The sequence below is a fragment of the Leptidea sinapis genome, chromosome 15 (assembly GCF_905404315.1).
Source record: "Leptidea sinapis chromosome 15, ilLepSina1.1, whole genome shotgun sequence".
Classification (NCBI taxonomy): Eukaryota; Metazoa; Arthropoda; class Insecta; order Lepidoptera; family Pieridae; genus Leptidea; species Leptidea sinapis.
In genome coordinates, this window is record NC_066279.1 from 1,268,134 (window position 1) to 1,284,163 (window position 16,030).

General features: G+C 32.8%; 1 non-coding gene across 1 annotated transcript; it reads left to right on the plus strand.

Annotated features, from left to right (window-relative positions):
* Window positions 1–14,545: 14,545 nt before the first annotated feature.
* On the plus strand, window positions 14,546–14,618 carry Trnam-cau (transfer RNA methionine (anticodon CAU)). Its single transcript has one exon. It is a non-coding gene; the product is annotated as a tRNA-Met (tRNA).
* Window positions 14,619–16,030: the final 1,412 nt, after the last annotated feature.

Below are 16,030 nucleotides of genomic sequence, written 5' to 3' on the forward strand. Positions count from 1 at the left end.
TTATTTACATCTAACCCATGCCTAACATCTATTTTAATTACTATGTACTTCCAAGTATAGAAAAACACATCATTCCATAATATTAACAGTGTCTATAATTTACTTATGAAGTTACTAACAATTATTACTTAACTACTAAAAAAATAAGTGTGTGTGTTCTTATGTATGCACGCAAGAAGTTATACTTCTTTGGCCTAACGAAGCAAAAATCATTAAAATGATTTATTCCTCGTGCTATTACGTTTTTAGAAAGAACAATTTTGTAAGAATCTTGCAAAGATGGCTTTGACAATTAATTATCGAATAATTAATGCGGCTGTAGTGGCTTGAACCCTTTGCCTGTCCTAATAATAATAAAACTAACGAATGACATGACGTCAGAAAATTTTAGGAACCAACTTTTGTATTAGTGATGCGCGCTGTACAATTTCACTTTCAACATTTTTTCATAACGCGCCTAAAAAAGTATAACTTTGGAATGGTTTTATAAATAAATTATATGATAATAATTTCTGTAACCATAAAAATTGCCTTTAAATATAAGTTTATATAAAATAACGTCAAGCTTATTATTAGACTTTGTTCACGTTATTTCATCACATTTTTTTTTGTCTTAATAATACATATTAATGTTGAGTATGAGTTGCGTGTTACGTAACATAGTCGCCGGGGTTAGTGCTCTTTATAATTACATTACTGACACTAAATGGCTTCTTACATACTTTCATGAATGATGAAATCACGGTATAGGTACCTACAGAGCTCTTGACAACTAATATATTGTACAAATGATTTAAGTTTTCTTTAGTGTTAATTCCACCATTATTTGTTTTTAAAACAATTTGACACGTGTTTCGCCTCTACACGAGGCATCCTCAGGACGTGTTGTCTCGCCAAAATCTGGCACGAGAATTATGGATTTCCGCCAAGTAACGCCTAATTCAATAAACTAATATATGGTCTTAATTGAATAGCACAAACAAGTGCGATTCTGAATAAGGATTCAAATTGAGATATTTTTATTAAAAATCACCTACTTATCAAAAACTACCATTCGTAAATAATACCACAGACCTGAGAAAAACGAGCGCAAGAAACTCAGCAAACTTTTTTTTTATAAAATTTCGAATAATTTATTATTAAATAGCCTGAGGGCGATCGCTCCATTTCCTTTTACCACATAAACGTCTTTTTAATTTCGTAACAGATTTGTTTTGTCCATTTTCTGGGATCATTTTGTAAGAGGATATATCATCTATCATACAGGGTGGTCCAAAAGTCTGTTAACATTTGAATCAGTTGCCGAGTCTAGCAATGGCGGCGGAGGGGGGTGGAGGGGTTACGCATTGCAAGAGCGGCCAATGGGAATTTAGTACCATGGCGTCGTTCAGTGGTAGTCAACGTGCGTTTTGTGTACGCGAGTACTATCAAAACAACGATTCTGCGACCTTAGCTCAACGAAAGTTTTGCAATCATTACAAGATGCGAACAAAAATCAAGCTCCATCAGGTGTGTTAATTAAAAAATGGGTGCTCAAGTTTGAGAAGACGGGTTCAACAATGGATTTACCTCGATCTGGCCGGCCTAGAGCGTCGAGGGACCCCGAAAACGTGGAGCGAGTAAAATCGTCTGTTCGGGACTTTCAACTCGAAAGCGGTCTGAGGTCCTTAACGTGCCAAGATAATGATGTATTAAACTGCATTCTCAAGAAAGATTTAAGTCTACAAAAATCCAAATGGTGCAGGAATTAAGGCCTCAGGACCATGCCACTAGGTTGCAGTTTGCGAACGAAATGGTAGAGCGATTCACCAGTTTTACAAACATTTTTTTCTCAATGAGGCACACTTCCACCTAAATGGGCATGTTAATAGACAAAATTGTCGTTATTGGAGTGACACTATGTCATGGTGATCAAGAACCCCTGCATTCCAGCCAACCATCCCAGTAACTCTTGACGAATTAAAGGATCGTATTCGCACAGAAATCCAAAACATCTAAACAGAAACATGTAAAGCTGTTATCGAAAATTTCCGCTCTAGATTGCAGCAATGCCAGAATAATGAAGAATTGCATATGGATGATGTGATTTTTAAGAAATAAATTCCCCTTTTGTTTACTATCGAAAACAATAAACAATTTTGATATACTGTAATCAGTTTTTTTTTAATCATCATTCCAATTATAAACGGACTTTTGGTCCACCCTGTGTATAGCAGGCATCACCCTACAAAAGACTTACATTGGCATGACTAGTTTATATTTGTTCCTGGCTAACATTCTGATTATGACAGTTATTAGCAAATTCCCTAATATGCCATTGAACATACGTTACATTATCGAGAATGTATTGAGGTGTAACCCGTTAAAATTTTTCCCTTAATTATTCATTCAGAACTAGGTTTTAAGTAGAACAAATAAGTTCTCTATGTACTTGAATGTTAGCTTGTTTGTTTTTTGATGACATGAGCAAGAAAAATCCTTTCAAACCAAAACACATCGTCACAAGAGTACTGCTATTTGTCGGTTCGATAGTTAGAGCCGAAATAATGACAAATATAAACCCACGTGCCAAGTTGTGAAACACCACAGATTTTCGCTTCAATTTACTTTTTTAATTACCTCGATGCGAATCATTTTGCAACATCTGCAAGAATCATTGGCTAGGTCTGACCCAGATTTCTATTTATTGTCAAAAATCGAAGAAGTTCAAGGTGAATGTGATTTTCTTAGTTTCTTTTGGTTTGTTAAATGTTTGATTGGGTTCAAGAAGAGGATAGGATTAGAGTATAATAGGATATGTTTGATATTTATTCAGTGATCCTTTTTGCCTGTTGTTCAACAGAAATTTCTAAGCAAGTCCATAATCTTCTTCTCCTACCGCATATGTCACACAAAGTTACCAAGTTCCACCACCGGACATTACGACATCAAAATTCCAATCCCAACCGTATCACCAGTGGGATGCTCCTTTTCACAGGATGGCGCCTAGATTATTGGTACCACAATGGCGCCTATTTCTTTCGTGAAGCAGAAATGTGTAAACATTACTGTTTTTCGGTCAGAAGGGCACCGCAGCTAGTGAAATTACTGGGCAAATGATACTTAAAATCTTATGTCTCAATGTGACGAGCGCAGTTGCAGTGCCGTTCAGAATTTTTGGAAATCTTGATATGTCTTGTTCAACTATCATATATCTTAATATATACATATATTTATTTTGTGCGTTTATTGTAACTGAACTCCTCCTACCGGAGGGACCTATTTTAATAAAACTTTCTGTGTCTTCAGGTGGATTCTAGAATGGTTTAGATTCACAATTGAACTATCTCCTAAACGGCTGGACCGATTTTGATGATTTTTTTTTTTGTGTGTTCCAGTGAATTTGAAATTGGTTTAGATTCTCAATTCCGTTCATATAGTATAATTCTCCTGTTCATGTGTATTTTAGTGAACTCCTCCTAACAGCTGGACCGATTTTTCAAATTTAAGACGCGTGTCCGGGACAACGTCTGTGGGGCCACTAGTATAATATATATACATATATTTACACAGAAGTATCTACTCATCAAGGAATATACCTTATGAGACTATTTAATTAATTGTATTGATGATTTAAGAACATAATATGGATTACATTGGCTTATATCACAGGTCATGAGTCAGAAGCCACATATTGAGTAACCTACTTATTTGGTCAACAAAGCCGATTATAACACCCACATTGTTTGACATACAGATCAATATGCCCCTTATTAGTGACGTTGATATTAAATGTGACAGGAGAATGACCATACCTTTCATTTGACTGATTTTAATTGATCACTGAGGCCCGCACTCTCTTGCACTAGAGGAATTACAGAGGCATTGCCGATTTCGAGTGTTTTCCAGTGGGTGGCTCCTTTGCACAGGGTGCCGGGGGTATGGGTACCACAACGGCGCCTATTTCTGCCGTGGAGCAGTAATGTGTATGTAAGTACTGGGGAAACGAGACTTAACATCTTATGTCTCAAGGTGACGAGCGCAGTTGAAGTGCCGCTCCGAATTTTTGCGTTTTTCAAGAATCCCGAGCAGGACTGCATTGTATGGGCAGGGCGTATCAATTACCATCAGCTGAACGTCCTGCTCGTTTGTCTCTTATTTTTATAAAAGTGGTTGAAGAGTTGATCTTCCCAAAGAGATGCTACGTTTACGCATTAAAGGACCACATTCAGACAGGATGTGTAACCGGGTTTTATCTGCACTATTTATTACATAATCTACACGCTCTGCAATCTCTGAGGCCAAATATTGAGAGGTGTTTGTTTAATCTGCAGTGCCCCAATTAGTGTCCTGGTTAGAATATGTAAGTTATCCTACTTTCTACAGTAATGGTAATAAACCACACATCCTGAAGACATCCTCAAATTAACAATACTTTGTGGAGGGTGGTGCGGAGGTGGAATTGCGCGGCAGGGATCAGTTGAAACTGCTCTTTTGAATACTTGTTGATATACAATGTCAAACGAAGTCTCTACGCATCGCCAAATGATCAAGCAGTGCACAGAGTTTACTGGATCTCTGACGATTCAAGCAACACTGCGTTGCACGTATCATATAGTAGATATGATACTGAGGAGCACCCGACCAGAGATCTAATCTCTGGTCTGGCAATACATCAAAAGTGACCGGGCTCGTCTTATAGGGCTAGTACGCCTTGGCTTGAAGAAGTGTCTCTCTCTATTAATGAACCCTGGTTTCTCCAAATTAAAGTAATGGTTATTTTTTGTACAGGTAGGTATTCTGTAGAAAATGAAAATTTAAGGATAAATAAAATATAAACATAGAAATATAATTAAGAAGGATCACAGAGACGTTGGTAGGTCCCCCACAAGATGGACCGACGATCTGGTTAAGATCGCCGGAATACGTTGGATGAGGGCAGCGCAGGATCGATCGTCGTGGAAATCTTTGGGGGAGGCCTTTGTCCAGCAGTGGACGTTTTCCGGCTGATGATGATGATGACAAAGTCATAGCCTCGCTAAACATGTCGCGTCACAGGTGACTTATATTTGATAAATTAATATTAATAGTAACCGCGGACGTGAAACAAAGAAGCAATATGGTCTATTACAGTATATTACAGTAACATTGCACAGTGACATGTTACGGCTATAGCTGATCACGTCATAGACTGGGTAATAAACACTTGAAATCACCGAGCGATCCGTAGTTCGAAACCCAAAGTTCAATATATATTTATATTTATAGCGCAAAAATGGTTAACTGTGGAAGATGCAACGAGTATGTTTCGGATGGACCTAAGTGCAGCGCTTGTCAGAAAACTTTTCATTTCCAATGCTCAGGAATAACCGAAACGGAATATAGGAAGTTGGGGGAAAGAAAACAGACTTGGCTCTGCCCAGATTGCAAATCCAATATGTGTTCGTCTCCTAGTTCTCCAAGTCTAGAGAAGATAATAGAACGTCTCGATGGCTTAGACTTGTGTTCACGCAAGTTTACAAAACATTTAGTTCGGCTTTTAATCAATGCCAACATGGATTTTTAAAAGGACGATCTACCGTTACAAATTTAGAAGTGCTAAATGACTACATATCTGAACAAATGATACAGGGTAATCAAGTTGATGTTAAATACATGGACTATACGAAAGCATTCGACTGAATTGACTGGACGTTTCATTAAAAATTCGAATTACCTTTTGTTTGCAGATGAAATGAAAATTTTTGGTACAGCAAATAAAAAGACAGATGCATTTCGTATTCAAGACGAATTTTATAGACTGGATGACTATTGTACCATGTAAAAATTAGACCTAAATGTATCCAAATGTTACTGCATGCATTACACTACTAAACCTACCCCTTTCCCTCATACGTATATTTTAAAACAGGAACGTCTATCTGTGGTAAACGAAACAAGAGATCTATGTAGGTGTTGTCCACGATAGCAAAATAACTTTCGTTCCACATGTTTATCAGGCTATCAATAAAGCATCTAAAGCACTAGGTTTTATAATACGTACAGCCAAACCTTTCAAAAGTATGAAAACTTTAAAAATTCTCTACAGCTGTTGTTTCGTTCGCAGCTATCTTGAATATGGTTCACAAATTTGGAACCCAATGTAGAGATATTTCTGATATAATCACCTTAATCAAAATACTAAGAAGTATGATTGACTGTTCTATATTACCAACCAAAATCTGTCTGGCAGCTCCTAGTAGAATGTTAAGAAAACAGCTTTTCTCTGCTGTACCATTCTGTCGCTCGAATTATAGAAGAGACACATTTATTTTAAGAGCTATGCAGTCATTCAATCATTTTTGTGACACGGATAATATTGATCTCTTTAACTCCAGTATTAATTCAATGAGACAAATTAACATTAGGCGTGAAATTACCCCTTTTTTTATCATGCTTTCAACTGGCGATAGGAGTGCGAGAAGTTTTATTTAATAATTTTTTGTTTAAACTTGTGTTGTTTGTTTGAAATTAATATGTTAGATTTAATAATATTATACTTGTTCCTATGTACATGTGGAAGCCTATTATTAGCTCGAATGAATTATCTTTGTTAATTAATTATTTTAATGTATGTACAACTAGCTGTTCGCTTTCTTAAGAATATTAAAATAAAAATAAAATATTTAACTGCGTACACTCTTCCCCCCTTATTCACCCCTTACCCCTCATAATGGTCCGCTAACTTTAAACAGCCGCTTAGGAGTGTTTTTTCTCATTCTGACTTAGGTCAATAGAAGAAGACAGAGTGAGAATTAGCAATGTTTTAAGTTAGCAGACTATTATGAATAAGGGGGAACTATACAATGCAAAATATTACAATTCATCGGTAAGTCTTTTAAGATATTTTAAATAAAATGCATAATATTATGTTGCGATCATATTTCATTATGAGATTCGTGATTTATTCTAATTGCTGTCATTTTCACGCCATTGTATACATGGCCCCAAATATCCGATCGCTAACGTACGTAGCAATGTAATGCATATTTATAGTATACTAGCTGATGCCCGCGACTTCGTCCGCGTAGATAGAAAGGTTTTTAAAAATAATAAGCAAGTTTGGAAGTGAAGATTATCAGTAGTAGGGATTCGCCGGTTCTGGCTCACAGTAGTGGGGATTCGCCGGTTCTGCCTCCCCGGTTCTGGCTCACTTGTTCGTGATGCCTACTAAAAAAAAAAAAAAGTTTGGTGTCAAACTGGGGGTTTTGATGTATTTCCGAGCGATTGCGCTGATCCGTTTTTCGATATCTCTTATAGTTACAAAGTTAGCTTTTTAAGTTAAACAGATTCATACTCATTACTAATCAGTGGTAATTAACCTAATGATTGGTGAGCGACTCAATGTCGATTCTTTGAAAGTGATAGATGTAATTAGTAAATTACCTCTCACATTCGTTACTACGATTAAAGCGACAGTTTTGTGCTGTGTTTATTATTAAGTTAACAGATGATATAAATAAATTATATAATAAAACATCGTTGCAGATTGTATCATTTTAAAAATATTTGATGAAATCATTCAAACTCTTCATATTAAACAGTACTCGCAACACATGCTGCGGTAAATAAATTCTTTACTCTTGTAGTATTGTGGATATACATTCTGCAATTGCTTTGTAAAAATCTTAGCTGGAATCCCTGACTTGGACGATCATATGAATTGAAGTATTGTCCAATACCCTGCTCACCAATGTGTATTGCAACCCAGTGAGAGCCTGGCTTATTTTCACTATCTACATTGTTGACAATATAACAGGGCGTTACAACGTATATCGACAATCGGTTTGCTGCGTAAACATTATTTTGAATACTGAGATCAATTTTCTTCAAATAATTCTGTATCTCAATTGTATTCATATTACCGTAGAATAATGTATTTAAAAGTTATTGGATTACAACTTACAATAAAACAAAACACCATTTTAAGTACATTTTTAATTTCAATATTATAAGGCAATATAGTAGTAAGTTTAACTAAAACTATTACACACCCTTACAAACGATCAAACATAAACATAACTGCGGTAATCTACTGAAATATTATGATTTTTATCAATTTTATTGTACAACTTGAGTTAAGTGATAAAGCTCTTTGTCATTTTCTTAATGTAACAAATTTTGAGATAAATAAAATACACTTTAGTTTCTGTGATTATTTCCTTTCGCGAATATATCAATAATTCGACCATCAGATGTCCTCATCGGGTCATTAATTATTTTTAGTATTAGTTTAAGATTTTTCTTTCGCTAAACATATTATAGAGATCAGGTAGTTATATCTTGAAACTAATTGACATGGTTGAGATTGTATAAAGGTTGCATTTCATCAAAGCATCAGGTGATTTAGATACAATTTGTGTCACTGACATCATTCAAAAATATTATAAAATTATTTACGAAAACTAATTTTCCACACCCACACACAGTGCACCCTCTACTACAAAAAGGTTTCATATAATATAATGAGACAATTTATTGTTAAACTACCATTTATTGATTATATTTAAATAGGACTATTTATAAGTAAAACAATATACAATACCTACATCATAACTTACTCCACAAGTTATATATCTAAATAAACGATGTATCTACTCTCATTCTTTTCAAAAAATAAAAAACTTAAAACTTATATAACATTTATTTTATTTTATGATGACTCCAAGCTAAGGTATCAATATAATTTGCTTAATATACCGTTTGGTATGACAACGTAGATTTATTTATTCGTAGAATGAAAATATTATGCTTTATTGACTTAGGTCTATGCATTGAACAATATTTATTCTTATTTTTAAATAGGCATTATTCATTTTCATATACTTACTTAGTAACACTTATAAAATTTGGAGTAGCAATTTCCCGCAACATCTTACGCATATACTTAGATCTAAGTCCTAGGAATTCATTAAATATGTTTACTTTGTTCCATCTTTAAAATAGCCTAACTTCTTATTATTGAGTTTTAGATAACAAAATATTTGTTCTGCATTGTCAGATGTTTCGAATCGCAAATGTAAATCAGGTTTTATAACTCTTTAAAAATTTATATATTAAAGTATAAGTACACATATTTCCGATGAAGATTATAAGTTAGATAATTCAGATTTATATCTTAAAATTAATGTTTCACTTTAAACAAAATATGTATTTGAAAATTTCCGAGCTCTATGTTTACAGACATAATATGGTCTAGATCCAGCACATTATTATACAGCGCCTGGGTTAAGTTGGGGTGCTATGTTAAAATGCACAAAAATTAAATTAGAATTACTTTAGGGCTTTGAACAAATAGCTTTTATTGGATCGGGTATTTGAGACTGTATATCTCAATGTAGGAATCGTTATGAAAAAGCGAATTTAAACAAATAAGTATAGGTTACAATATTATAAAACGAAACCACTGAAATATTTGCATGTCTCTCAAGACGAAACATGTGCCTACTCTTAAATTTGTAACGACTTTACTTGTGAATATTTCTGGCAAATAAGAACAGGACAAAGAAAAACGTCGTTTATAACTTATTTTGATGCTAATTACCGTTATGGATGGGGTGTATCTCCATTCCTTCCTACAGAAGGTTTTGAATGGGTAGATGTCCGTACAAATTTTGATGTTCCGGATGATTTTGAATTTGGTTTTATTTTGGAAGAAGACCAAGAATATTCAATTGAACTGCATGATTTACATCCTGACCTATCCTTATGCCCCGAGAATAAAAAATGTAAGTATTGAGGATACAAAAAGCATAAAATTTGTTCCAAACCTTCGTAATAAAAATACATATGTTATTTACTTCAGAAATTTAAAGCAATGTCTCACACACACACACACACAGAAAAAACAAAATATTCATAGAATTTTAAAATTCAAACAAAGCTCATGGTTAAAATATTACAAAGATTTAAATACAAACATGCATTAACAAGCTACCTACATCTAATTTCGAAAAGATTTTTATAAATTAATAAAAAACTCAATGTATAAAGAACAATAGAAAATATTGAAAAAAGAGTAAATGTAAAATTACTCTGTATGATTTAATTGCCAAGATAGAATTCCATAGTTTATCTATTTTAAAATGAAAATTTGGTTGCAGTTCTATTACGAAAAACTAAATTGTTCTTCAATAAACATATTTAGTTGGGATTTTATATATTGAAAATTTCTAAAACTCTAATGCGATGACTTTCACTAGTTAAATAAGTTTCGAAATAAATTGAAATTATTATACACTGATACTGATAGTTTAATATATAAAATTTAACACAGATATAAAACCTGATTTACATTTGCGTTTCAAAACCTCTGACTGCAGAAAAAAATTTTTTGCTACCCAAAAGTCAATAAAAAGAAGTACGGTACGATATGTATTAGATGTTGTGGGAAAATACGCATTCAAATTTAATAAAATTGTTACTAAGTAAGTATATGAAAATGGAAAATTATAAGATATGCCTATTTAAAAATAAGAATGAATATTGTTCAATGCATAGATTTAAGTCAATAAAGCATAATATTTTCACTCAACGAATAAATAAATCTAGTTTGTCATACCAAACTGTATATCTAAGCAAATTATATTGATACCTTAGCTTGGAGTCATCATAAAATAAGATAAATATTATATAAGTTTTAAGGTTGAATTTTTTTTTTAAAAGAATAGATTAGTAAGTTATGATGTAGGTACTGTATATTGTTTGATTTATAAATTTTTATATTTAAATATTATCAATAAATTGTAGTTTAACAATAAATCGTCTCATTATAAAAAATCATAGAATTTTAAAATTCAAACAAAGCGCATGGTTACAAAATTTCATAGATTTAAATACAAACATGCATAAACAAGCTACCTACATCTGATTTCTAAAAGATTTTTATAAATTAATGAATACCTCAAATAATAATAACAACGGAAAATATTGAAAAAAGAGTAAATGTAAAATTGCACTGTATGATTTCATTGCCAAGATAGAATTCCATAGTTTATCTATTTTAAAATGAAAATTGGTTGCAGTTCAATTACAAAAGACTAAATTGTTCCTCAATAAACATATTTATTTGGTATATTGCAGGTATATTGGATATTTCTAATATCCATATTAGAAATATCCAATAAGATTTTTATAAATTAATGAATACCTCAAATATAATAACAACGGAAAATATTGAAAAAAGAGTAAATGTAAAATTGCACTGTATGATTTCATTGCCAAGATAGAATTCCATAGTTTATCTATTTTAAAATGAAAATTGGTTGCAGTTCAATTACAAAAGACTAAATTGTTCCTCAATAAACATATTTATTTGGTATATTGCAGGTATATTGGATATTTCTAATATCCATATTAGAAATATCCAATATAATAATATTTCATTTATTTTAATATATAATAACTATATGTTAAATAAGTTTCAAAATATATTGAAATTATTGTACACTGATACTTATACTTTAATATATAAATTTTTAAAGAGTTATAAAACCTGATTTACATTTGCGATTCGAAACATCTGACAATGCAGAACAAATATTTTGTTATCTAAAACTCAATAATAAGAAGTTAGGCTATTTTAAAGATGGAACAAAGTAAACATATTTAATGAATTCCTAGGACTTAGATCTAAGTATATGCGTAAGATGTTGCGGGAAATTGCTACTCCAAATTTTATAAGTGTTACTAAGTAAGTATATGAAAATGAATAATGCCTATTTAAAAATAAGAATAAATATTGTTCAATGCATAGACCTAAGTCAATAAAGCATAATATTTTCATTCGACGAATAAATAAATCTACGTTGTCATACCAAACGGTATATTAAGCAAATTATATTGATACCTTAGCTTGGAGTCATCATAAAATAAAATAAATGTTATATAAGTTTTAAGTTTTTTTTTTTTTTTGAAAAGAATGAGAGTAGATACATCGTTTATTTAGATATATAACTTGTGGAGTAAGTTATGATGTAGGTATTGTATATTGTTTTACTTATAAATAGTCCTATTTAAATATAATCAATAAATGGTAGTTTAACAATAAATTGTCTCATTATATTATATGAAACCTTTTTGTAGTAGAGGGTGCACTGTGTGTGGGTGTGGAAAATTAGTTTTCGTAAATAATTTTATAATATTTTTGAATGATGTCAGTGACACAAATTGTATCTAAATCACCTGATGCTTTGATGAAATGCAACCTTTATACAATCTCAACCATGTCAATTAGTTTCAAGATACCTGATCTCTATAATATGTTTGGCGAAAGAAAAATCTTAAACTAATACTAAAAATAATTAATGACCCGATGAGGAAATCTGATGGTCGAATTATTGATATATTCGCGAAAGGAAATAATCACAGAAACTAAAGTGTATTTTATTTATCTCAAAATTTGTTACATTAAGAAAATGACAAAGAGCTTTATCACTTAACTCAAGTTGTACAATAAAATTGATAAAAATCATAATATTTCAGTAGATTACCGCAGTTATGTTTATGTTTGATCGTTTGTAAGGGTGTGTAATAGTTTTAGTTAAACTTACTACTATATTGCCTTATAATATTGAAATTAAAAATGTACTTAAAATGGTGTTTTGTTTTATTGTAAGTTGTAATCCAATAACTTTTAAATACATTATTCTACGGTAATATGAATACAATTGAGATACAGAATTATTTGAAGAAAATTGATCTCAGTATTCAAAATAATGTTTACGCAGCAAACCGATTGTCGATATACGTTGTAACGCCCTGTTATATTGTCAACAATGTAGATAGTGAAAATAAGCCAGGCTCTCACTGGGTCCAAGTCAGGGATTCCAGCTGAGGTTTTTACAAAGCAATTGCAGAATGTATATCCACAATACTATAAGAGTAAAGAATTTATTTACCGCAGCATGTGTTGCGAGTACTGTTTAATATGAAGAGTTTGAATGATTTCATCAAATATTTTTAAAATGATACAATCTGCAACGATGTTTTATTATATAGTTTATTTATATCATCTGTTAACTTAATAATAAACACAGCCCAAAACTGTCGTTTTAATCGTAGTAACGAATGTGAGACGTAATTTACTAATTACATCTATCACTTTCAAAGAATCGGCATTGAGTCGCTCACCAATCATTAGGTTAATTACCACTGATTAGTAATGAGTATGAATCTGTTTAACTTAAAAAGCTAACTTTGTAACTATAAGAGATATCGAAAAACGGATCAGCGCAATCGCTCGGAAATACATCAAAACCCCCAGTTTGACACCAAACTTTTTTTTTTTTAGTAGGCATCACGAACAAGTGAGCCAGAACCGGGGAGGCAGAACCGGCGAATCCCCACTACTGTGAGCCAGAACCGGCGAATCCCTACTACTATTATCTCATTTACTATTACTGTTCCGGTTCCCGTTTTCGCTCCCGTTCCCATACAACATATTATATGAATCTTATTTTTATGGAGATTTCTATGGAAAACTAAACCTACTACTATTGGTATAGTTATAGCTCATCGGCGTGAATTTCAATTTTTCATAAATCCTGCAGGAACCATAGATTTTTTCGGGATAAAATGTGTCCTTTCCCAAGCTCTTGTCTATCGCTGTACCAAATTTCATCAAAATCAGCTTGGTAGCTCCGGGGTAAAATCGTAACAAACAAACTTACATTCACATTTATAATATAAGTAGGGATTATATTACATAACTAGACTCGGCAAACGATGTTTTGCCATATAAATTATTTTTAGAGTTAAACCGTTTCTTGGACATTGCAACATTATTTTATTTTATTACATCAGCTACCTGCCAATAAAAGTCCCGTCAAAATAGGTGCAGCCATTTCAGAGATTAGCCGGAACAAACAGACAGACAGACAGACAGATAAAAATTTTAAACAATGTTATTTGGTGTATATATATTCATATATATGTAGTATAAACGGTTATTTCAATATAACAAACAGACACTCTGGACGACTCTAGACACTCTCATAACTGGACTACTGTCGTCTCAGGAGTTAGTATTAATAACATTTATATTACCTTGCTGAAGATTAAAAAGATCTATGGAGGTAAAGAATTACAAGAAACAAAATTATACTTGAGACAAAAAAATATGTAAATATGCTGATACTGATGTAAGGTAACTTTGACCCGTTATCATTTAAATTTGGATAAAATAATTCCTAATTCTTCTTGCAATAGTATCATCACCAAAAGTCACAACCAGGGACATTTCATCTTAAGCTTTATAAGGTTCTTTTAATCGCAGTCGCTTACAATAAAATACCTATTAATATTTTTACACGAGTTACCTTCTTATTAAAATGCTCAAAATATTTACAAACTCTTAAAGTGAGAATAATACTTGCAAACCGTTGCCTAAAGACACACTTAAGATCTGTTTAAATATAGAATACCTTCTTACATTAAATAACACTTGCACGATAAGATAAAAAATTATCTGTCTATATTTACATTCAACACAACAATCTAATCGGTAAATTCCAACCTATTGATACCGGCCTCGGTGGCGCAGTAGGCAGCGCGTAAGTCTCATAATCTTAAGGTCGTGAGTTCGATCCTCACCCGGGGCATATCTTTTGTTACTTAAATTGAATTTTTTATTAACTTCTTCTTGTTAAATAATATTAATATAACTTTTTAAATTCAATAACTGTTTCTTAAATAATTCTTTATAATTTTTATACACTTTATTATTTCCTTGTTATTTTAAAAGTTAAAGAAAAATATATTCTTTTCATCATAAATTGTACTGATATATTTTAAAATCAATAACTACATGTGGAATTAAGTATGAATATTAATTTAATCATGTTTATGTAGTAAATTAAGTTTACTAAGTAATATTTGTTTGCATTTATATTTTACGTTAAAATAACTTTTTCAACTTTGCGCATTTATCACTACAAAGAAACCATTTGTCGTATCACCACTCTTCGGAAACAGTTGCCTTAATGCCTCGCCTAATATCGGTATCCGGGGTCATCTGGAAGACAAATCCATATTGAGCTCGAAGAAGCTGGGCGTCATTAATAGAGCACGGCAATCCTTCAAGCTGGCCCACATTCAAGCGCTGGTCCGGCCACATGTTGAGTATTGCTACTATCTCTGGTCTGGTGCACCACAGTATCAGCTCGAACCATTTGACTCCGTGCAACGCAGAGCTGCTCGAATTGTGGGAGACCCAGTGCTCTGTGAACGGCTAGATAACTTGGGGTTGTATAGATACTAATTTAGACACGCTCAGTATGACAATGATCACGAAGATTTTAAGCCTGTTCGCCTTTATATTTAAACATATGACATTAAAAATTAATTAATTAAAACTTATTAATTAAGATTAACTACCTATTAAAACTAAAGCACACGTTACCTCTCTGTATAGCTAAACTTATCCTGTGGCACTTGGCAGTGGCTAGACCTTAGGTCACCTGTCATTTTGGTAAGGCACCAGAATAACTCTGTTATGAGTTTCTGTGCCGATGAACCAAGTACCGACAGTCTTGTCCCCAAAGGGAACAAATATGTATCAATCACTGAGTGGTGCATATTTCTTCTGCTTTAGGTTTTCGGCAGTTGCCGCCACTGCATCGACCGGCTTAGATGTGTTTTCAATATGAGTCCACACAAGTCGCATCACCAGGGCATCATTACCACAAAGCCAGCGGCCTTCACCGTCACACAATCAGGTATCTTGCCATCGACACGTGAAAGATCATTCGGCTCTAGAATAGCCGGTACCTACGTTGTCGGCAGCAAAGGCGCGTCGGATAACGTCGTTTGCATGATGGTAGAGACTTTCCACATTGCGGCGGCAAAATAAGCCACAATGAAGTTTATTTATGTTGCTGCCATCTTAGAAAAAACGTTGAAAAAGTACCGGTACGATACCTATACGATTCAAAGAAGCATAACCTTGTATCAATCGAACACTTTGGTTTTCTGAATCTGCATTTATTTAGCCTCACAAGAAGTAATGCTAAAT